This window comes from Scomber japonicus, chromosome 2, assembly GCF_027409825.1.
Source record: "Scomber japonicus isolate fScoJap1 chromosome 2, fScoJap1.pri, whole genome shotgun sequence".
Classification (NCBI taxonomy): domain Eukaryota; kingdom Metazoa; phylum Chordata; class Actinopteri; order Scombriformes; family Scombridae; genus Scomber; species Scomber japonicus.
This window is the reverse complement of record NC_070579.1, coordinates 32,366,598-32,390,825: the sequence shown is the minus strand read 5'-3', so window position 1 is coordinate 32,390,825 and position 24,228 is coordinate 32,366,598. Positions and strand designations below refer to the sequence as shown.

General features: G+C 37.7%; 1 pseudogene; it reads right to left on the bottom strand.

Annotated features, from left to right (window-relative positions):
- Window positions 1-1,502: 1,502 nt before the first annotated feature.
- LOC128366570 (uncharacterized) lies at window positions 1,503-22,934 on the bottom strand (annotated as a pseudogene).
- Window positions 22,935-24,228: the final 1,294 nt, after the last annotated feature.

Below are 24,228 nucleotides of genomic sequence, written 5' to 3'. Positions count from 1 at the left end.
TTCCCCACTCTCTCCTGACCCACCAGCACCACTCTCAGGTCATACTCTGAAAATGACACAGCATTACGATTGTAATGAAATACATTAATATAGTATAATAGATTTGTGGAATCAGAGTGGAGCTTCTTGTTTCTTGTTTAGTTATTTCAAAATGTGGACTTGCTTTGACTGCTGTAGTGGTTCTTAAGTGAGATCATGTGAGTCCTCAGAGTTCAAAAGAAGTCAATCAAACCTCTTTCTCTGGAATAATCTCCCTGTTGACATCAAACATGCTGAAATTGATGAGTCCTTTAAATCTACTTAAAACTCAACTTAAAACTCAACTTTTTGCTTTGACCATCCAGCTGGTCTCTTATTAATCACTTGAGGCCCTTCTACCTGTTACTATAATATTTTCTTATTAAGATTACTAAATAAAAACCTAATCTTTCCTGCCAACAAGACAATTGTAATAGTTCTATATAATTATTGCATTTTTTTAACCTTCTTTTTATCTGTTGTCCCACAAGCACGAGTGTCCAAGCTGTATGACTCTCCCCCTCCTTATCTCTCTTTCATCTCTCTCTTTTTCTCTTCCTATTTTCATGCTGGATTTTGTCTTTTGGTCTCTTTTGTACACACATCTATTGCGTCGTCCTGGGAGAAGGATCCCTTCTTTACTGTTCTTTTTGTTTCCTAATTTTTTTCCCTTTGTTTTTTTCTTTTTATTAGTTTTTTCCTTTTTTTTAACAGTGAAGGACTAAATACAGATGATCAATTTTCATATTCATATTTATTAACATGCTGGAATCAAAAATACATGACATCAAGTCAAAATTTCAACATAATTCTGTGTTGTTAGATCACTTCTATCTACCTAATAAACATTTGAGTCTTCCTTCCTCCACATCTGTTCAGAGTACATATTTCTGTCGTCTTTAGCAAAGCTCATATTTACTGACATTTTGAAAACAAAGATTATAAATCAGTTTTTATTTAGTTGAAGAGACCCATTCAATCTCACCATTGACTCCAGGGACACTCAAGTTTAGTGCGATATATTCAGAGAAAAGAGATGTAGGTTGTGATTGCTTCTGTTTGTTTGTTGGAGTGCAGCATATTATATAATTTATAAATATTAGTATGCAGCAGTGTACAGTATGTCAGCAGTTCTTGTGTGCGCTCACTTAGGTCCAATCACATTGACATGACATCGACTTATAACTGTCAGTGAAGTGTGATAACTATCAAGTTTGCAAAAAAATGAAAGTGATAACTGCTTATATATCATAGAATGGCCATCATGGGTCCAGAAATCATATTGTCTTTCCGGGTGTTTGCAACTTTAGACAAATTATATAACAGGCCAATTATAGCAAAAAAATGTTAAATTAAATGATAATAACAGCTCAAAGTTATATGCCACTTTTTGGTGTACTCAAAGAATTCTTCACAACACAAAAAATCCCTGTATATACATGTTAATATTGCTCTAAAGCTCATAGCTAATTCATATTGAAAATTTACTGAATAATGCAAGCCGTCTTTTTCAGTTCAGTTATAGCTTTCTCTGTTGCAATGGTTAAAGCTTCCTTGAGGATCTCAGTAGCAGCTTTAGTTATAGCCGTAATAACAAGGGAAATGAATGAGTTGTCTTCCTCTGCACTTTTTCTTGCGTCTTCATCTGTCATATTTGGATTTTCCTGCCGTAGTTCTTTGATTTTTTCCTCTATGGCCTTCTGAGCCTCTTGGAACATTTCATTGGTGTAGTATCTTCTTCCATTTCTCTGAATCATTCCATTGATCTTCTTCAGCAACTCACTGACCTGAGAAGGATCCTTGTTTCTGTTATCAAAAACATGGTATCCTCCATGACACTGCTTGATGAACTTAAGAAGAGCTGGATTTTGCCCAATGAATTCATCCAGGGTGACTCCTTCCTCCTTCAGATCATCTCCATGTGTGAACAAGGCCATTGTGTAATCTGGTGCTTGTTCTCCAAACATCTTCTGAATGATTTCCACCATTTCTCCTTCTTCTTTTGTGAATCTTTTCAGCTGGAGCACAACCAGGAACACATGAGGACCAGGAGCAGCCATTGTGATACATCTCCCGAGCTCTGTTGCCATTTCCTCTTGTTTTTTTCCAGTGTCAAACAGACCTGGAGTATCAATAACTTCCAGTGTTTGTCCACCAAACTCTGCTTTTTGCTTTTGACAATGTGATGTCAGTGAGGAAGAGGACAGCTGAGATTCAAAATCTTTTCTCATCAAGATGGTGTTTCCTGATGCACTCTTGCCAACTCCAGTTTTCCCAACAACCACAATCCTGAGCTGTGATTCCTCTGCTTCTGTTGGAGAATTTCAGAAGGACATTATTGATGTTGTAAAGGACAAACTTTTTTTAAATTCAAGTAAGCTTTATTGGCATGACAGATCAGAAATCTTATTTTCTCCAAGTCCAAGTTAAAAACTGGATTTTTTCCATTACACTTCTAGCAATACTACTCTCTCAAACACCATTTGATATCAAAGACACTGGGACACATAAGCAGCCCTGAGGCTACATGCATAAACAACACATACACACAAAAAAACATGCATACACCATTTCCCCAGGGCTCAGTAACTAGTTGGTCTGCCTTTGCTTCTCTCCTCCCAGATTTCCCAGATGGTCTGGTCCCTCCCACCTCATCAAGGGATTGAGGTCCCCTGTTGGGAGCCTTTATAAACCAGGTGATTTCAAGATGGATTCCTCTCTCTCGCCCTCCTGGAAGGTTTCGGTTTAGTTTTTTTAAGTGTTGGATGTAGCCTTGGTTCATGTTCTTTTTTACTTTAAAACTCCTAGGTTATTGACCTTGTTATCTTTTTTTTTAAAGTATATATTTTTGGGCTTTTTGCCTTTAATTGACAGGTTAGTAGAGATAGACAGGACACAGGAGGCAGAGAGGGGGGTAATGACACACAGGAGAGGACCGCTCGGTGCGGGATTCGAACCGGGGTCGCCTGCAGCGAGGACTACAGCCTCAACACATGTGGCGGGCGCTCCTCCCACTGAGCTAGTTATCTTTAATCAATCATTGAGCTATTACCATTCTTTGTTATGCTCTTAAACGAGCCAGATATACTGTAACAGTGTGCTCACTAATGGGGCACAAAAACAAGGCCACACTATACCAGCTGGTCTTGTTTGTTTGTAATGAACCAACAATGATTAAGTCTTTTTAACTTTTGTAAATTGACAAAGCAGTGTACCTTTACTCTTTTTGGAATTCAACATTTGAATTCACAACTGGTTCCCCTGATTAAAATCTAAATTTTACTTAAAAACTGATATATATGTCAAAATACACAATTTCTTATACAGTACACATTTATTTTTTTTTAAGAATATGATTAATATCTCACCAATCAGTTGAAACTAAACTAAGTAGCATAAACTATTTTGATGTTTATGCTACTTACTTTTGGATTTTTTTATTTTCTTCTGACAGATGCTTCACACTCTACTGCTACAGCAACAAGGATCAACACTTTCACCAACTTGCCACCAAAACACCAAGTAGTTAGGCTTTTGATCATGTAAAAGCACACATTGTCTATAGTCATTTTATAAGACTTTACCCTTTCAGTCACACTGGCTGTTTTTTTTCTCAGCATTTTTTCATGGGTGGAAATTCCCCACAAAGAGCTCTAGAGGAGGAAGTAAACCAACTACGTATTTTCATGACGAAAGCCAACAATACTTTAATTACAACAAACCATAAAGGATGAAAAGGAATGTCATCACATGTAAAATGGGTATCTGATATAAGAAGAGCCAGAAACAACAGTCCACTAGAACATAATCAACAAAGTACATTCTGGTATTTATTGCAGATCTATTTGTATCATTTACCACTGCACAGATATAAGTCTTTCATGTTTCTCTCTATATATACAGGAACTGTAAGTATCTGTATAAGATTTCAAACTGGACAATACTGCCACAAATACAGCAGTATCATAATTCATTTTCAAAATTCTTCTGTAGTTCTTTGGGTCTTCATTTATCATTAACTAACTTTAACTATCATTACTAATTAATTAATTAGTTAACTAATGATCTTAAACGTGTCAAAAACAATCATACTATCACAACCACAGGAGGTTGTATGCATTTACCTCCAACCTGCTTATAATTGTATTGTATTGTATAATTGTTTGATCAATTCACTTAACTAATTAATTGTGGTAATGTTTCTATCTTACTGGACTGTGCAAAAACTCATATTCAGATGTAAAATGAAAACATTTTTACATCTGGTTGATACAGTAGGTCCTTCTTTACAACTGAGTTTAATAAGAAAATGGGCCAGATGCAAGAAACACTACGCACAGATTCGTTCTTAAATCATGAATATTCACCAATTTTCTTGTATTTAGGATTTTCTCTTAGGTATAAAGTTTACAAGTGGTGCAGACCTGTCGTACCAGCCACATACATCCAACCTGTCATTCTCCAAGGTAATAAAACTTGACTTGTTGCTGTCTAATTGTCTAGTGGCATTGTGCATGTCTTGCGGGAGGGGGACACAGCAGGTCTGTGCTGACAGCAGTCCCGGCAGCAGGTGTAACATTAGCGGTTAACATTGATAGAAGATGCCAATGGCTCTCGTCTTTACAGTCAACTGACTTGGATTTTCTTTTTGACATAACTGTCAACTGACTACCATATAACAATGAATAATGTTGATTCAGTGCGCAGACTGAGTGAATATTATATTGTCAGTATTTTAGAGAGATTGAGTTGTTTGCTTTTCTGCTGACTGATATTTGGAGAAAAGTATGACAGGTCATGCCATGAGTAGTATAATTATAATTGTACTTACTGGGCTGAACAAGCTTGCTGGCCATGTCTGTCCTTTCAGGCAGTTGATCTTGTGAAGTCTTGTCAGTTGATGTCTCGCTGTTGAATAGTTTCATTTTCATCATCATCTCCCAATTATAAGCTGCTTCTAGTCTCCTCCCCATCTGGGTCTTACAGAAACTTGGCGAAGAACAACTCCTCAGAGTTTTGAATGGAGTTTTGATCTATGTACAAATTGATATTGATGAAACACCCTGGAGTGTATTGGGGTCACTATTACACTACGCCTTAAATGTAATTTGGTGTAGTTACAGTTTACCGACTACCTACTACAACAATTCATTTGCAATTCTCAAACAATATGAGGGTAAAGAAATTCTTTTTATGGGACAATTCAATTTAAATAGAGGACGCTGAAAGAGACTTAAGGATATCACTAAAATGTTTTAGATGATGTAAATGGCAAATAAACACAACATTGATATATTTTTACTTTTACAGTGTTTCCCATAGGCCTACATAGTCTTTACTTTAGCGTTACAGGTAGATGAAATCCCATTATGCAAACAAACCAGTAGAACCTCACTCCGCATAAACATATAAATTCTTATCTCAATTCAAAAATTCAAAAAATTGATTTCCTAAACGTTAATTAGTAACATGATGCTGACAGAACAAAAAAGGAGAAACTCGACTGCGAGGGCGGTACAGCACCCAGACAGTCTACATTTATCTTGTCAATACATCATGTGTCTCACAGTTAATCTTCAATTAAAGCCCAAACAGCAGAGACAACCTATTTTTATTTGATGTTTAAATAACTAACTTTGTGAGACAAATGTTAAGCTTATTGTGAACTTTCTACTCTGGAATGGAGCAGGGAACTCTTGCATTAACAGAGACTAGTTGACCAACACACCCTGCAGCATAAAACAACTTAAACTTAAACTCTGAGGTGAAGTGTTTTGTACAAGGACTTCTTTCCCCCAGAAATAATGGTGCAGCAAGGAACCTGCTCTCCACCACTGAAGACATGATGTTAATAATAACACACAATGGAGCACTAGCAGGGGCAGATTTAGCGATTTGGGGTGCCCAGCTAAGGCCTGTCTTGATTTGAATGGCCTTTGAATGAACCGCTAGACATTTTCAAAATGTGCAGACATGATATCTGAAACAGGAAGATGTGGTTGCAAACTATGTTATACAAATAAGTGAAAGTAGACAGACCAAGGAAGTTGTTATCTCAGTATGAAACATGCTGCACCCTATGTGTATTTGTGGTGACAACGAGTGGAATGGATGAGTGTGCGATGCACAAAATGAAAGTGTAAGGCTAACTGTGAGGAAGGCCATAATGACTCCAGTGTCAATGCACTGAGATCACAGCAGTAAAAAAAATCCACCGTTCCCTCTCCTGTATTTTATTTTGGCATATACCATGAGGTTTCCCATAGGCTATGTGCTGCACTCACACTTTACCTGTAGGGCAGGTATAGTGACCCTGTAGGAGGAGAGCAGAGTTGTTCTCATAAGGAGTTTGTATTTTAGTAGCACTCTGCTCAGCTCCTTAATAAACAGTACTTTCTCCTCAAATTTTACCAGCATATTCAATTTGTGTACAGGGTACAGCTTTTAATTCTTATATAATGCTAGATAGATTAATTAATAATAATGCATTGTATTTTATCTGTTATATTTTGTGAGTAAGATCTCAATTTGCAAATGAACATCTGCAACAACAGTAACATTTAACTGTCAGGTAAGTGTAGTGTGTAGTGTTACATGTATCACTTATTGTGTTCTGTACTTAATTAAGTGTTATATCAATCAATGATTTGTGTAAGTTATGCATTATATGAACTTATGGCCATTGAATGAACTTGCTGCTAGATATTTTTAAAATGTGCAGACATGATATCTGAAAAAGAAAGATATAGTGGGAAACTTGATGTGTTAGTTTTGTGAACAGGAAGTGAAAGTACACTGACCAAGAAAGTTGTTACCCCAGCCTGAAACATGCTGCACGCAACGTTGCGAACTGTCATACCTACTGTAAATGAAAGTAAACTAAAACCATCTGCAAAATGAAATAAAGCAAAAGGAGGCAGCGGAAGGAATAACAAGCTTGTGACATGGGTTTTACTGGCCCTCTTGAATAGCCATTGTCTCCCATGAAAACTGACCCAATAGGAGGTGTAGCGAAATTATGGATTTTTTAATAATTAAGCTCTTGTTAGTCAGGGCACCACCTCCTTAGGAGAAACAATTCATTAATTCAAATTCATTAATGAAGGAATTTTGAAGAGCTCCGTGCCTGTTGTGGTTTTAGGGTTAGCAATGCGGAGTCATTTGGCCGGTATGGTAAAACTTTTTCAAGTAAAGGTAATGATGGCAGAAGTCCATATGATTTAGAAAAAATGTGTAATTATTGTCATAAGACACTGGAAGGTAGACTGTCATCTGCTGACGTCCAAGCCTAAGAGCCAATGAGCATGTGAAAGGGGTTGATCTAGCTGATGTCAAATAAGGAAAGATGAGAAGTAAACTTTTTCTCTATAATTGTTGTAAGAGAACAGATGAACCCCCTTCGAGGAACCTCTTTTTTTGTTTCCTTCATTCCTTATCTTTTGCATTTTTCTCATCTCAGTTGTCCATATTGTTTTTCTCGATTGCCCATTTAAATCTATAAATCTAACAGTGGAAGCTTTACACTTATTAACTAATAAACGTATACTCAAACTGCACAAAACATAAAATAGGAATTACAAAAGAAGAAAGCATATACAGAAACATTCAATTCAAATCCTCAGCTTGTGGCAATTTTGCAAGTGAAAGTCCACAAGATGTCACATGGTGATTTAGGACCACAGTTCTTCTTTGTGCACTATTGTCAAATATTTGGCTGACCTGTGACATCACAATAAATCAACCCCCCCCCCCCCCCCCCCCAAGTAACAGTACTGGACTGTGAGGTGACTGTAACATAGTGGCCACAGCCACAAACAGATAATAAATGATGAATATATTCTAGTGTCACAAACACTAGAAAATGACTCTGTATATTAGTTGAAAATGACTCAGTTTGAACCATTAGGTCCAATAAAAATAAAAATAAAAATATTTTTATGCAAGGACTTCAGTGAGTTTACTCACTCACAGATTAACTCTTATGAACTCTTATGTTCATTCTCCATGGTCCTTAAACCTCAGAGGAAGCGGTAAGACTTTTACTGAATGAAGAGGTTGCCATCTTGTGTTCAGTCCTCTTGGTGCATCCATGAGGTTGATCCTCAGAATGAAACTGCAAGCACAAGTATAAGTACATTATTTCTCAAACAGTGGCATTTAGTCACCATGATGTTTATTTTGTACACTGTGGAATTAGTACTTTTAAAAAGTAAGTAATCTTTCATCGCCACTGTGCACATTGATTAAAGACAAAGCAGATAAAAACAGGGACATTATCTTTATTTAGAAGACTAGATTGAATCATTTTTAATCTCACAAACAGCGAGTAAGTGGTGCTATACTTTAGCTAAAGAGGTGCAGGGTTCCTGTACTAGTACTGTCAGCATATGTACACATTACCTGAAACTAAAAAGTGAAGAGTCAGAGATGTACAAGACCATAGATGATTAAACCATAGTCAAGTCAAACAGAGAACAGAGACATGTCTTAAACAGATCAGATATCACATGGACAAACTAGATGGTTGATTATCACTTTTTGTGGTGAATGTTTTGTTTAGTGTACTCATCTGGAAATATCTGACACAAAGGTCTATGAGATAGACTTACTGAAAATACATAGAACCTTAAAACTGACAGACAGCAAGTTTGAACCAGTTACCATCAAACATGAAGCAGCTGCTGAAGAACAAGAGGATCTGAAAGGTTAACATATGATATCATTTGTCACAGGGTGAGCTTGTGCCCTATAAAGTAAGATGCACACTTACACATACACACTGCATAGTCATGTCCATTATTAATTAGATCAAGCTGGCTGGGAGGTGACTCTGTTGTAGTGTAGAGTAGCATGAATTCACATCTTCATTATTACTTCTGTTACACTTTTAAGAAAAGATACAGAAACTAGTTTTTGTTTTTTCAAACATTTCTTTTTATTGTTAAGTGTTGAATGAGATAATTGTTTGTAACGTGTTTCTCCTCTGCTGGACTTGCACTCCTCTGGTTAGACCTGGAACTGCCAAACCATACTGGAGGGTACCATTAGCTTATAAAGAGGGGTTCCCAGAGGAAGGTGCCAAGTATGATAGAGGTGATTATGAGTGTGATTGCCTTTGTTTCTACTGCTTTTTCTCATAGCTGTTCCTGTACATTCACTCACCTGTCTTCAGCATCAGGTTGCAGCTGAACAGAGCTCACAGTTTTGCAGTGATCCTGCAGAGGGCAGCAAAGATCCACACACAGACTACATGCAGTAGTTCAGGTGAACACAAAGTGAGCTGTGCATTACAAGCAGGTATGGACCCTGCTGCATAGAGCATGTACTGGATACTGTGATGTCACGCTGGTCAACAGTGTTATAGTAGGTGTTGGTGATAGTAGCCTGTTTATCATGGTGGGATGATAGGATGCCAGACAACTACATCATTTGTTGGTGTTATGATAAAAGCAAAATGAGAATATTATTAGGGACTGAGCTGAAAGGCAAGAGGGCAAGGACTCCAGAGGAGTCCTGCCCTTGCCTGGAGGCAAGAACCCTATTGTTTTTGTCGTTTATTATTATTCTAGCGCCTCTTTGAGCCTTAATTTGACCCCCTAAACCTGTACCAAATTTGGAACGCACATCAGGTCTGGCGAAAAATTCGATAAAATGGAAAAACAAACAACGTCGAACTCTTTAGCGCCACCTAGAAACACTAAAGCGGCCACTACGTCTGATAGGAATGTCGTAGAGAGATCAAACCAAAACAAAATTGTTTGTCTTATCAAGACCTACACGCACTGACACCCCTGACCTAAATCCAACAGGAAGTGCACATTTTGCCTTTTAAATGTATGATTTTTGACGATTTTTCAGGCATTTCAAAATATATACATTATTCCTGCATACTTTCAGCTACAGACTCCATTCAAACGGCAAAATGTAACCACAATTCTCATCTATGGATGTGTGTAATTTGGTCTGGCTATGTTTTATACTTCTTGATCTGTGGACCCACATGTGCACCTTGTTCCTCTCTGTTACGCCCCAGTCTAGGGGTGCCTAGGGCATAACCTGATTTGGGCCGATCTTCCTCAATTCCCAAATAGCCACAGGCGAATAATTGTGTATAAGGAAAATATTTATTTATACAAAGTAATAAATAAATTTATAGATATAAATAGAATACAAAATCGAACTTCGGGGTGGACCAAGGCCAAAATAACAAACAAAACAATCCTATCTGAAAAAAACAAATGACAAGAACTTAGCTCCCTGGCTAAATGAACAGGAGAAAACAAGATTAACAAAAACTGGCAGTCCACCCTTACTATTCAACATAAACTATGGCTGTGTCCCAATCTGGTCCTAATTGCGAGGCTGCATCCTCGAAGTACGCATTTAGAGGCCGATTACGTCACAACGCCGCGTGAAGGCTGTCCCAATTCGAAGACTCCTTCAAATGCAGCCTTGAAATGCGGCCTTCTTTTCCCTCTTTTTCGAGGATGCATCGCTACTATCCTTCGCGGCCTCCCAGATCCCAAGATCCTTTGCGCGGCGCTGTTCAGTGCCGCGAAAACACAACAATGGCGACACCAACAGGTGAAGACTTTTCATTCAAGTGTAAGTATTGGTTTGTTTTATTTAATTATTTGTACTTACTACTTATACTTTTATACTTTTACTAATTACTTATATTTTATTACTTGACTTATTTTTTTATATTTATATATATATATATATATATATATATATATATATATATATATATATATATTTACTTATATATATATATATATATATATATAAATATTTACTTATATTTATATATATACATATATAGGCTATACACATATATATATATATATATATAGACTAAGATGAACAAATTTAGATTTTAATAAAGAGCTACGTTTGGGATTGTCACTATTATATGTTATACTTCATTATTATGATAATTTTTTGCTATATTAGAACCCTTTTGTGTGTTAACATAGCATCCCTGTGTTTACCTTTTCTCTTGCTTCCCTCTGTGTTTAGAACAATACTGGAAAAGATGGGCATGGAGGGGAAGGTCCAGCCCCACCAGGCGAAAAAGAAGTGGTGATTTTATGTTAATGTTATAAAATAAAAAATATTGTCAATTGTTACACGTTGTCTATTCCATTTAGTATTTACAACTTAAGTACAATTTATAACAGGGTTAACAAACGGCATAAAGTGCTACTGTTCAGGAAGAACAAGGGATTAAATATTTTCTTTTATTATCAAGTGATGAAACATTTAACTATTTACAAAAATTACATCAGGAATAACTATTTACAGATTATTATTATTTTATTATTCTTTCTCTTGTGTGTTTTCCTTCTTTCTTCTCCTTTCCTTTATTCTTCTCCTTTCTTCTCTCTTATAATTTTGTCAGCTTTTTCACCGTCTTTTCGGTCGTGGCGTCTTTCTCGTCTTATGGGCGGGAACAGCTGGTGACGCAACCAGGAAATGCCTCGAAGGCTAGACCGTCTCATTTCACAACGGTTGATGCAGCCTTCGGAGGTTCCTCAGAAGGCTGCATCCTTCGAAGGCCGCAAAGGCCGCGTACTTCGAGGATGCAGCCTCGCAGTTGGGTCGGAATTGAGACACAGCCTATATAACCCATATCTACTTTCAAAGAAACCAAGACAGAAACAAAAGTGTGGCAGGTTGGGAGAGGAGGAGGACGGGGAATTGCCTGCTGCCTGCTGCCTGCTGCCCCCAGACTGCCGCCATCTTGGCCATTTTATAGCTGGCTCCTCCCAGCTGCAGCCAATCGCAGGCCAGGATGCAAACCTCCTTAACCAATCATGGCTTCGTGATGGCACACCACTATTTGCCTGTTAAGGAAAAAATCAAAAGAAACACAGGGCACACAAACAGACCGAAACACAAAATGACCAGTCATAACACTCTCCCATTCAAATCACTGTCTGTGCATGCCCTGTCCTCATGCTGCACAGTCGTTAACTACCATGGCAACGACTGTGTGTGTGTGTGTGTGTGTGTGTGTTTGTGTGTAGCTGGCTCATTTGTGCTGTGCAGTCATCCTGATTCATTTGTGGTTTTAGTGTGCCACCCAGTGGAGAAAACTTGTAATGACTCATGATACCTGATGAGGAAAAGATGTCTCAGTTTTCTGTTTCTAGGTCAAGTTTATTGACTGTATTATTATGTTTTTAGAGAGAGAGTGTGAGTGTGTTTATGTGTGAGTGTGTGTGTATATTTGTGAGTGAGTGTGTCTCTATATGTGTGACTTTGTGTGCGTGTGTTTATGTGTGAGTGTGTGTGTGAGTGATCTACTCATTGCAGTGTCCGATAAAAGCCCAGGTCTGAAGACATCTAAATGCCCCTAACTGAAACCTTTCCGGTGTCGTGCCAAAAAGTGATCGTCTGCCAGAATCTGATTTGTGGCCGCGGGAGCGCGCACAGCAGCCCGTTGAGCGGTAGCGCTATAAAACGTCTGATTTTCTTTGGATTAAACGGTCATAATATGCATATACACACAATTATCACACAATATCACAACTGTGGCCAAAAGAAGTGTAGTTTGTAGCGAAATAAGACATGGCAATTACGTGATAGACATGTCTCTACAGTGTGTTTATGATTTATGGGTGTGTTTTCAAGAAATTATCACTTTTGCAATGATCCTTGTGACTCTGCATTGTTTTTTTATCTGATCTGGGCCCTACGTAGTATTTGCCTCCCATGTTTGGATGTGTTTTGTATATCTAATATTATTGTTTATGCCTACTATTAAAATAACAAACAGTTTTCACCTGCCAAAAATTGATTGGAGGCCAAATGCAGTTACTGGTAGGTGATTTCTGCCTAAATATGACTTGATCTCATTCAAGAGCTTCATAATATAAACTCTAGAGCTCACAGGACAGTTTGGAACTCTTTTAAAGGACCATTACTACACAAAATGGGCTTTTTCACCTGCCAAAAATTGATTGGAGGCCAAATACAGTTACTGAATGGTGATTTCTGCCTAAAAATGACTTGATCTCATTCATGAGCTTCATAATATAAACTCTAGAGCTCACAGGACAGTTTGGAACTCTTTTAAAGGACCATTACTACACAAAATGGGCTTTTTCACCTGCCAAAAATTGATTGGAGGTCAAATACAGTTACTGAATGGTGATTTCTGCCTAAATATGACTTGATCTCATTCAAGAGCTTCATAATATAAACTCTAGAGCTCACAGGATAGTTTGGAACTCTTTTAAAGGACCATTTCAACACAAAATTGACTTTTTCACCTGCCAAAAATTGATTATTGCCATTAATTTGATAATGAAAAGTGTTTTCTTGCTTTAAATGACTTCCTATTATTCAACAGAGCAATATTTAGCTCATTATAGATTAACCTTTACTCTGTACCCTCTGGAAATGGTGTAAAGGGCCAATGCTACGCAGAAAATGCAGTTTTTTACTTGCCAAAAATTGATTCCTGCTCCAAATTTGATACTGAAAATGGTTTTCTGCCACGATATGTCTTCATGTAACTCTTCAGAGTTATATTTACCTGATTATACCTTAACCAGTACTTTACTGTTGAATGTCTTCAATAAAACAATGTTCCTACTTTATGACCATAGAAACAGCGTCTTAAAATAAGTAAGCCACTCCATACATGTCATCACAAAATATTATTATTATTTACATACATACATACATACATACTTACATACATGAACTATGAACTATTAATTGTCATAAAATGTCTTAACAGCATGCTAACAAATATATACAAAAATACTACTATATACATTAGATAAACAAAATGCAACTATATACAATTGGGGTTACCAGCCAGTAGCTACCCTTGCTACTGGCATGCTGCACAAATAAATGTCTTTTTTCCTCTGTCTGGCTTCTTTGTACACGTCCTGTGATACCACTGTGCGCACATGTCACAGCCAATCTGAAATTATTAGACATTTATAATATTAAACACTAAAGTGTATTTTGTTTTGTGTATTCATTTTTTTATGAAATTAGAAATAATGTTTGGATTTAAAAAAAAAGCTTAAGAAGGACAAGGAAAACATAAGCAGTTACCCAATTGGTGTCCCCATCCAGCTCCCCACAGATATGACACAGGTTTGACAAGTCATCTGCCAAAACAAGGAATAAAGATAATTTTCTAATCTATGAGCAATGTTTGTCAGAGCAAATGAGCCTAATATATGCTCATTTTAAAATGTAAGAAAAAAGAAAAACCTGTATTCTCAAGAAGAGAGACTGCAATGCACTCTCTTATATTGAAGACACCTGTAGTGGAGTTGTCAAACTCCAAGGGCAGTCCACCCAAGATGCACTCAGCAAACTGTGAATAAAAGATGCAAGAATGGATTTATCATGGGAAGGAACAGTAATCTTAAAATAATCATTTGAATGTCATTGAACTATACAATGCCCAACACCAACACTAGCTTTAATCTTTGTGTAATTTTAATTAATTAAAGCAACCCAGTGCATGTAAAATTGGAATGCCAGAACATTCTTAACTATTTTACATTCTTTCTTCCTCTGTATATCAAATAACCCTACTTTTCAGTAATACTCTTAGCTGTACTGACAAAAACGAGCATTGCACCTGTTCCGTGCAATTTTTTAATGAATTTAGTTGTAATGCCTTTGCATCCATGCATGGTTATTAAACATGCTTTTGTGTAACGTCAAACATTTAAGGCAAAGTTCAGAGTTTAGATTATCTAATCAATGATGGAGTTAATGTGACTGACATTAGCTTCAACTTATACATGTTACAACTTTCAGACGTCTCTAGTAAATGTTTCTAGATTGACTACATCAAATCATCAATAGACAGTGTGCACATTATCAATTAAACTTGCTATTTTGATGACCCAAGAGCTTTTGCTGCTTGTGATTAAACATTACTTTCATTCAAATTCTTATAGTATGCTTAATCATACTGTAATACAAACCTTCAATGCATAGGCCCCACAGGACGTCCAATTTTGAATTGGGTGGGGCATGGTCTCACATGCCCATCTTGAGGGATTTAGCCCCCTGTGTCTCATGAATGATCTATGCATGATCTAAACGACATGCAGTAAAAATTGGTCCAACGTTACTTGAACAGTCTTTTAATAAAATGAACATTTTAAATGTCCATTGCATCAATGTCATTAAAATTTTGATAACAGCAAAATATGCAAAGTTTCTTACAGTTTCAAACCACATTTTTATTGGAATAAAGCATGAAAATGGAGAATGATGAAGTAATTACAGACATAACTTTGACTTGTAAGTACAGAAAGCGTTGTAAAAGGCTAAATCTTTTACAAATGTTTACTACAGCACTGGGAAACAATATTAGTATAACTGTTAACTTGTTTTTGTCCTCATTTGCTTTAAAACTGAGATTCACATTGAGAAATGAAAAAAATCAGGGTTTTAATAAAGTAAGACTTTTGAAAAAGGAAATAGTGAAATAAGAGTCTAGGAAATTTCTATATTTTTAAAGTCACGTGGCAGACATTCAACAGTAAAGTACTGGTTAAGGTATAATCAGGTAAATATAACTCTGAAGAGTTACATGAAGACATATCGTGGCAGAAAACCATTTTCAGTATCAAATTTGGAGCAGGAATCAATTTTTGGCAAGTAAAAAACTGCATTTTCTGCGTAGCATTGGCCCTTTACACCATTTCCAGAGGGTACAGAGTAAAGGTTAATCTATAATGAGCTAAATATTGCTCTGTTGAATAATAGGAAGTCATTTAAAGCAAGAAAACACTTTTCATTATCAAATTAATGGCAATAATCAATTTTTGGCAGGTGAAAAAGTCAATTTTGTGTAGTAATGGTCCTTTAAAAGAGTTCCAAACTATCCTGTGAGCTCTAGTGTTTATATTATGAAGCTCATGAATGAGATCAAGTCATTTTTAGGCAGAAATCACCATTCAGTAACTGCATTTGGCCTCCAATCAATTTTTGGCAGGTGAAAAAGCCCATTTTGTGTAGTAATGGTCCTTTAAAAGAGTTCCAAACTATCCTGTGAGCTCTAGAGTTTATATTATGAAGCTCTTGAATGAGATCAAGTCATATTTAGGCAGAAATCACCATTCAGTAACTGTATTTGGCCTCCAATCAATTTTTGGCAGGTGAAAAAGCCCATTTTGTGTAGTAATGGTCCTTTAAAAGAGTTCCAAACTGTCCTGTGAGCTCTAGAGTTTATATTATGAAGCTCTTGAATGAGATCAAGTCATATTTAGGCAGAAATCACCTACCAGTAACTGCATTTGGCCTCCAATCAATTTTTGGCAGGTGAAAACTGTTTGTTATTTTAATAGTAGGCATAAACAATAATATTAGATATACAAAACACATCCAAACATGGGAAGCAAATACTACGTAGGGCCCAGATCAGATAAAAAACAATGCAGAGTCACAAGGATCATTGCAAAAGTGATAATTTCTTGAAAACACACCCATAAATCATAAACACACTGTAGAGACATGTCTATCACGTAATTGCCATGTCTTATTTCGCTACAAACTACACTTCTTTTGGCCACAGTTGTGATATTGTGTGATAATTGTGTGTATATGCATATTATGACCGTTTAATCCAAAGAAAATCAGACGTTTTATAGCGCTACCGCTCAACGGGCTGCTGTGCGCGCTCCCGCGGCCACAAATCAGATTCTGGCAGACGATCACTTTTTGGCACGACACCGGTTCGCCACGGCCCGATGTGCGCAAGGGGGCGAGGTCCCGCCCAACGCTGCTTGCAGCTTTAATGTTATGTATATGCCAGTAACCACCAAAGTAAAGAAAATGCCAGGTTTTTATTACAGTGCCTAAATTTACACAGTGCTTTAATAAACACAATGAGCAATTCTACAGGTTTAAAAAAAAACAAAAAATAATTGAATACTGTTTTAAAAAAGAGAAAGACAGTATTTCAATTCATTTCTGAGTTTGATTCATTTTTATTTAGTCACTGAAAATGTTCCATATTTACATGTCTACAGTAAAGATGTCAGAAGATACTTTGGACTCATTTTTATTTCATTTATTTATTTATTTATTTTTGAAAGCACTATAAAACTAGTGTAAGTGTGCATGTATGCATTCTTCTCTATATTCATCTGTGTGAATTTGTATCATCATCATTTATATCAACAGTGACCCAACATCTGTCCATGGATAAATGACCCCTAACTGTACTACTCTTCTACTCTTCTTACTTTTAAAATGTGCCAATAAGTTCATAATAATAATGTTAATAATTAATGCTACACTAAACATGGTCCTTGATTCTGAAATGACCACAATGTACCAAAAACTTACAAACACTAACAATACAGTTAAGCAGGCCAGAGATCAGTCAGAAATGAAGTGATCGAAAACACAAAAGATTTCTGAGTCCAGGCAGCATTACAGACTTCATATGACCTCTGTTGACCTCTAGCAACTGTGCAGCACTGCAGTGTGTCCTTTGTCATCAATGCCTTAAATATTACATTGGATGTCATATTGTTGTTGTTTTGGACTGAATAATTCAAAAGTGTCCCATTGATGACATGATGAATAATGAATCATATAGAGGAATAGTTTGTGCAGTAAAGATCTTCCTAATCTACAAATTAAACAGAAAACAAACTGTTGGTAGAGATGATCAAATCTGTGAAATAGCTAAAAACAATTGTGACCATGATGACTCCTGTATCTTTGTTTTAATATTGGTTTAAAGCTCATGGCTAATTCATGTTGGAGATTTACTGAATAACACATTTCTTCTTTACCACTGCACTTAGAGCTCCCACTGTAGCTCCTGCTGCAGCTCCTGCTGCAGCTCCCACTGGACCCCCAAACAACCCAACACCTCCTCCAGCAGCACCACTGGCAGCAATGGCAACAAGAAGGGAAATAAATGAGTTGTCTTGCTCTGCAATTTTTCTTGCTTCGCTGTATGTCATACTTGGATTTTCCTTCAGGAGTTTTTTGATTTTTTCCTCTATGGCCTTCTGAGCCTCTTGAAACAATTCACTGGTGTAGTATCTTCCTCCATTTCTCTGAACCATTCCATTGATCTTCTTCAGCAGCTGACTGACCTGAGAAGGATCCTTGTCTCTGTTATTAAAAACATGGTATCCTCCATGACACTGTTTGATGAAACCACGAAGAACTGGACTTTGACCAATAAATGTATCCAGGGTGACTTCTTCCTCCTTCAGATCATCTCCATGTGTGAACAAGACCATTGTGTAATCTGCTGCCTGTTCTCCAAACATCATCTGAATGATTTTCAATGTTTCTTGTTCTTCTTTTGTGAATCTGTTTGGCTGGATCACAACCAGGAACACATGAGGACCAGGAGCAGCCATTGTGATACATCTCCCAATCTCTGTCACCACTTCCTGTTCTTTTGTTTGTGTGTCAAACAGACCTGGAGTATCAACAACTTCCAGTGTTTGTCCATCAAACTCTGCTGTTTGCTTCTGACAACATGATGTCAGTGAGGTAATGGACAGCTTAGATTTAAAGGCTTTTCTCATCAAGATGGTGTTTCCTGATGCACTCTTGCCAACTCCAGTTTTCCCAACAAGTACAATCCTGAGCTGTGATTCCTCTGCTTCTGTTGGAGAATTTCAAAAGGACATTATTGATGTTGTAAAGGACAAACTTATGAATGAAAATAAAACTACTAATAATTACTACAAGAAGTCCCTAGACAAACTCAGTCATGAGGTCTCTTTTTTGTCTCATTGTCAACCTTTATCTAAATGAGAATGTAGCCAACTCAAAACTTTAGATAATCAATACTACATTAAACATGATCCTGAACTCTGAAATTAACCAACCCAAAAATTAATCTGTAAAGTAACCATTAACAAGCTGTCAGATAAATGTAATAAAATGACAAGTTCTGAAATAGAACGGAAATAAATGGAAATAAAATAAAGTACCTCATAACTGTAAGCATAACAGTTGAGTAAATGTACTTGGTTACTTTTCAACATGTGGCATTAAGGAGGTTGATTATTTCTATAACTTTATCAAACAGATGATATTTTATTACATTTTGATTGTTGGATGACAAGAACCACATCAAGGGTAGTAATGATATACACTTTATCCATACAGCTTTTTTAGAAGAGAAAGTTATACAATGCTCACAAAAGACATAAAACAAGATTAAACTATAGAACAATTTAACAGATGAAATAAAAATAGATTATCTTTCTTGCAGTTTAAAATAATGTTTTATTGTATTTGTTATAAATTTTTGTATTATTATTAGAATGAGGAAAATGTATTTGGGAAAATATCAGAATCCAATTATGACAAATATTAGTTAAAAAAAAAATTTTGGACAGTGTGTTGCTGGTAGGGATTTTGACAGTAATGATCAAACCAGCATCCTGCATGACACATACAGTAAAGTACTTATGATATTTTTGACCCGCCCCCTCCAAAGTCAGATGTTCCAATTCATTTCCTGTGGTCACGAGTCAGTCTAAAACATACAGTTAACCAATGTATAGATGCTAGACATATTTTTATTTTTATTATTATTATTATTATTTATTATTATTATTATATTATATTATATTATATGATTGATTCAATGCAACATGTTGGTCATTTTACCATTTTTCATGTTGTGATTGTTGGTGTTTCTTGATGAGTTTATGGATGTGGATCTTTCAGTGAAAGTATCACTTTCTCCTCACTTATCTCATTCTTCTCCTCTTTCTTTCACCAGAATTCAGATGATTAAGTAAAGGACTGTACATCACTGACAGCCTGAGTGTGTGTTCATGTGTACGGCTAGTTTAGGTTAGATGTTGTAGCTATTAAAATCAGGCCCTGTTTAATGTGAAACAAATGTTAGCGACATTTCTGTTGATGGAAAATATGCAATCTAATTTATTTTATTTAAAATCTGATCAGCATCACTGCTTTCATGTTAACTCTGATTGATTGTTTCTGTAGTAATTTTACCTTAGTGACACATACAGTACAGTGTAAGTACTTATGAGCAAACTTTAAAAACATTGTAGGAATATAAATGCTAGTGTATTTTTGATCTGTGGTGACAGGTCAGTCTACAACGTGCCATCAACCAATGTAGAGATGCCACAATTGGACATTTTTTTATTATATGCAATTTTTTATGATTGCTTTTTACTGAAGCAGCTCTGTATTGTGTATCTTGTTTTTATTGATATGTAGATCTTTCAGTACAGGTATCCTGTACTGAAAGATCCTGTTTCTCCTCCCTGTCTCTCTCACTGTCCATCTCCCTGTTTTCTTCTTTATCTCTTTCTTCTCCTCTTTCTTTCACATCATCTCTCCCTCCCTGTGATGAAGCAGATAATTGTGTTAGAACATTAGGAACTAACTGGGGAATCCTCCTAATGAATCTACCCACTGAATTATAGACAGATGTACCTGACATAGAAGATCCTCCCATATCACCGGGCTGGAGAGTGAAGTATTCTCCCTTGAAGATGGAATCAATTTTGTCAAAGAGCTCTTTGACCTGATCAGTGTTTCCCATCTCTCTGTTGTTGAACACATGGTACTGGCCGCTACATTTCTTGAGCAGCTTCTTCAGGTTCTCATCTTCGCTGATGAACTGTTCTATGTTGGTATCTTCCAGTCGGTCTCCATAAGTGAACAGCACCATGGTGTGATCAGTGACTGCAGGGGACAGCATCATATTCAGTGTCTCCAGACCTCTCTGTTCTTGTTCAGTGAATCTTCCGAGCTGGATGGTGAGGAGGAAGACGTGTGGACCTGGAGAGCTCAGCTCTACTGCTTTCATCAACTCTGCTTTCACCTTCTCTTCACTCAGCTCAGTGCTGAAGAGCCCAGGAGTGTCGACCACACTGACTCTGCGATCCAGAACTGTGCCTTCTCTCTTCTCACTTTTCAGTGTCACAGGTGTGCTACTGAACTTACAGTCAAACTCCTTCTTTCCCAGGATGGTGTTTCCTGCTGAACTCTTCCCCACTCTCTCCTGACCCACCAGCACCACTCTCAGGTCATACTCTGAAAATGACACAGCATTACAATTGTAATAAACATCATAATAATAATAATAATAAGAAGAAGAAGAAGAAGAAGAAGAAGAAGAAGAAGAAGATTTTTTTTTATATTTACAAACACACTTTATTCACGTTCATAGGGTACAATTCACACAATCAACAACAAAGTGCTAAAGTGCCAAAAATTTTAAATATACCAGAAAAATAAAAAATAAACAGATCAGTGAGACATTCAGTCCTGAAGACACTGTGCAAAATACAGCTCATCCCCAACAACAGTACACAAGACAGCATTATAACACCAAAAATATTTTAAAAATCCAAATTATTACACATTTTATAAAAACTGAACCTCAGTCTACATCTGGTGTTACAGCGCCACACTGAGACTGCCTCCTGAACTGCTTTATCCTCCACTTTATTCCTTCTGGACACTAAAATCGCCAACTTGGCTTCACCGGAAATAAAATTTAGGAGCTGCCACTTTTTCTGGTTTATTCTCCTGTACCCTGCACCATAAATAAATGTTGTTTTACTAAAAGTTTGACCAAAAAAACTAAAAACAATCGTTAAATGAGTGAAGAGCACTGAAAGCCCCTTACACTCGCTAAAAACATGATAAACTGTTTCACGAATGCCACAGAAGGGACACTGATTTGACACAGCAGGGTTGAGGACAGAAATAAAAGCATTTGAGGCGATGGCACCGTGCAGAATCCTCCATTGGAGGTCGGCTGTTCTCTTCCTGAGGGGAGGCTTGTATAACACTCTCCACTGTGAACCCGCCCCATCTTCCTCCAGCCTGCCAGTCATTTTTCTGTCGACTGTGTGCAGTTTGAGTACCTGAGGGTCCTGGAGGAGAGATCCATCCAGCTCTCCAAACTGAGGACTTATATGAACCTATGGAAAGGGATCACTGTTGTCAGGTTCAGTTCCCTGACTGTAGGCCATGAGGAGGCTTCTCTCCGGTCCTGAGAGCCTCTGTCTTCAGAGCTCCAGGACCTTCTGAGCCACCCTGGTGGAGTGGATGCCCAGTAAACGGCCCACAGCCTGGGAATCAGTCAACGCTGGTCCCCCAGCGTCTACCAGCTGCTTTAGGACCAGAGTCTTGGTCCGGCACAGCGCTGCCATCAGCCCAGGTGTGGCTCCGCTACAGACATCCAGCCTTGCTCCATAAACCAACGGCTCTTTCAGCAACCAGAACAGAGAGGTAGAGCTTTTCCCTGAATTGCACCCAAACAAGGCCCATGATTTAAAAACACCTTGATAAAACAGAGGTAACCCATGTAACCTTAAGAATTTGGAATCAATTAAAAACAGTGCAGCATCCAGTCCCAAGTTACTCACACGCCTGAAAATGCAGCTGGCCACATCTCTCCACACCAGATCAGCTGGTCCTGTCAAAAACCTCTGGATGAACTGTAACCTGAAGGTGGCAGTTCTGCTGGCCAAATGGATGAGGCCCTGGCCCCCCTCCTCTCTGGGTAAAAACAACAGCCCCTGTGGCACCCAATGCAAACCATCCCAAAAAAAATTAACAATTTTTGTTTGGAGTTGGACTAAAAGACCTGAGGGAGGATCCATACAGGCCAGATGGTGACAGAGCATTGAGGCCACAAGATTATTCAGCACAAGAACTCTACCTCTGTATGACATCTGAGGGAGCATCCACTTCCATTTTTTAAGTTTACCTTCTATTTTTTCTACAACACCCTCCCAGTTCTTCCTGGTCACCACCTCACTGCCGAGGAAGACACCAAGATACTTAAAACCGTCTGTTTTCCAAGACAGATTCTGGGGAAGAACTGGGAGATCATCATGCCATCTTCCAACAGCAAGGGCGTCACTCTTAGCCCAGTTCATCTTCGCTGAGGACAGAGTGTTAAATAAAACGAACCAGAGAAAACAAAGAACCAGAGGTCAGGCTTTCATTAAGAACATCTAAAGTCAGGTGCTAAAATCTGCCAGAAGGCTTTATAAAATTCAACGGTCAGGCTATCGATACCAGGAGCCTTCCGTCCCTGCATACTCTGCAGGGCGGCAGCTCCTCCATCTGCAGTGGCCGGTCCAGCTGTGCATTAGTCTCCTCAGAGACCTGAGGTAGCTCACCACAGAACCCCTCAAACAGTGAATCATGCACCTCATCATACTCACTGGTATAGAGAGATGAATAAAAATCCACAGCACGCCTCCGTATCTGACCTGGCTCAACGAGTTCCTGCCCCGTGTCAGAGAGCAAAGAGTGGATCATCTTTGTCTGTCCATGCTTTTTTTCCAGGCCAAAAAAGAAGCTAGAGGGAACATCCATCGCACTAATGTTTTGGACCCGGGAACGGACCAGTGCACCCTGTACCTTCGTATCTAACAGGTTGGCTAAGGCCATTTTTTTAGACTTGAGGATTTCAATATATCCCCAATTTTCCGTGGAAACACATTGTTTCTAGCTCCACAATCTCAGTCTCCAGGTGTTTCATAGATCGACAGGTGTCACGTGAGACATTGAGAGTATACTGCTGACACAAGAGCTTTATCTCAGTTTTGCCATGGTCCCACCACCATGTCTATGACATGTAAAATCAGCTTTCTTGTTTCTAAAAGCAGTCCAAAAACAACTTAAAACCTCACTAAAACCTTTATCAAAAGTTAAAACTGAAATAAAAGGCCAGTATGCACTCTTGGGTCGAATATTCTTTACAGTAAATTGACATAAAACTAAAGAATGATCAGTAAAACCAACAGGCATGATACATTAAAATGGTGCTTAAAACAATAAAAACGATCAAGTCTAGCTAAAGAGATCCTGTCCTCTCTTAGATGGGACCATGTGTATTGTCTGCAGTCTGAGTTCATCCTTCTCCACACATCCACAAGGCCATGAGAATAGACCAGCTGCTTCACAGCGTGTTGGGAGGCTGGATGAGGTTCTGCATGGTTACGATCTAAAAACTCGCACTCAGTACAGTTAAAATCCCCACCTAAGAATAAAAACTCCTCCGAGCCACAGCAATTCAGTCTAGTGTTGACTTGTTCTATAAAGCTCTTCCTCTCTGGACCATTGGTTGGAGCATAAATATTAATAAAAACCAGAGTGTGATGCTCAAATTGTGCTTTTGCTAAAAGACACCTCCCCTTTACAACATGCTCGACCTCCAGAGAT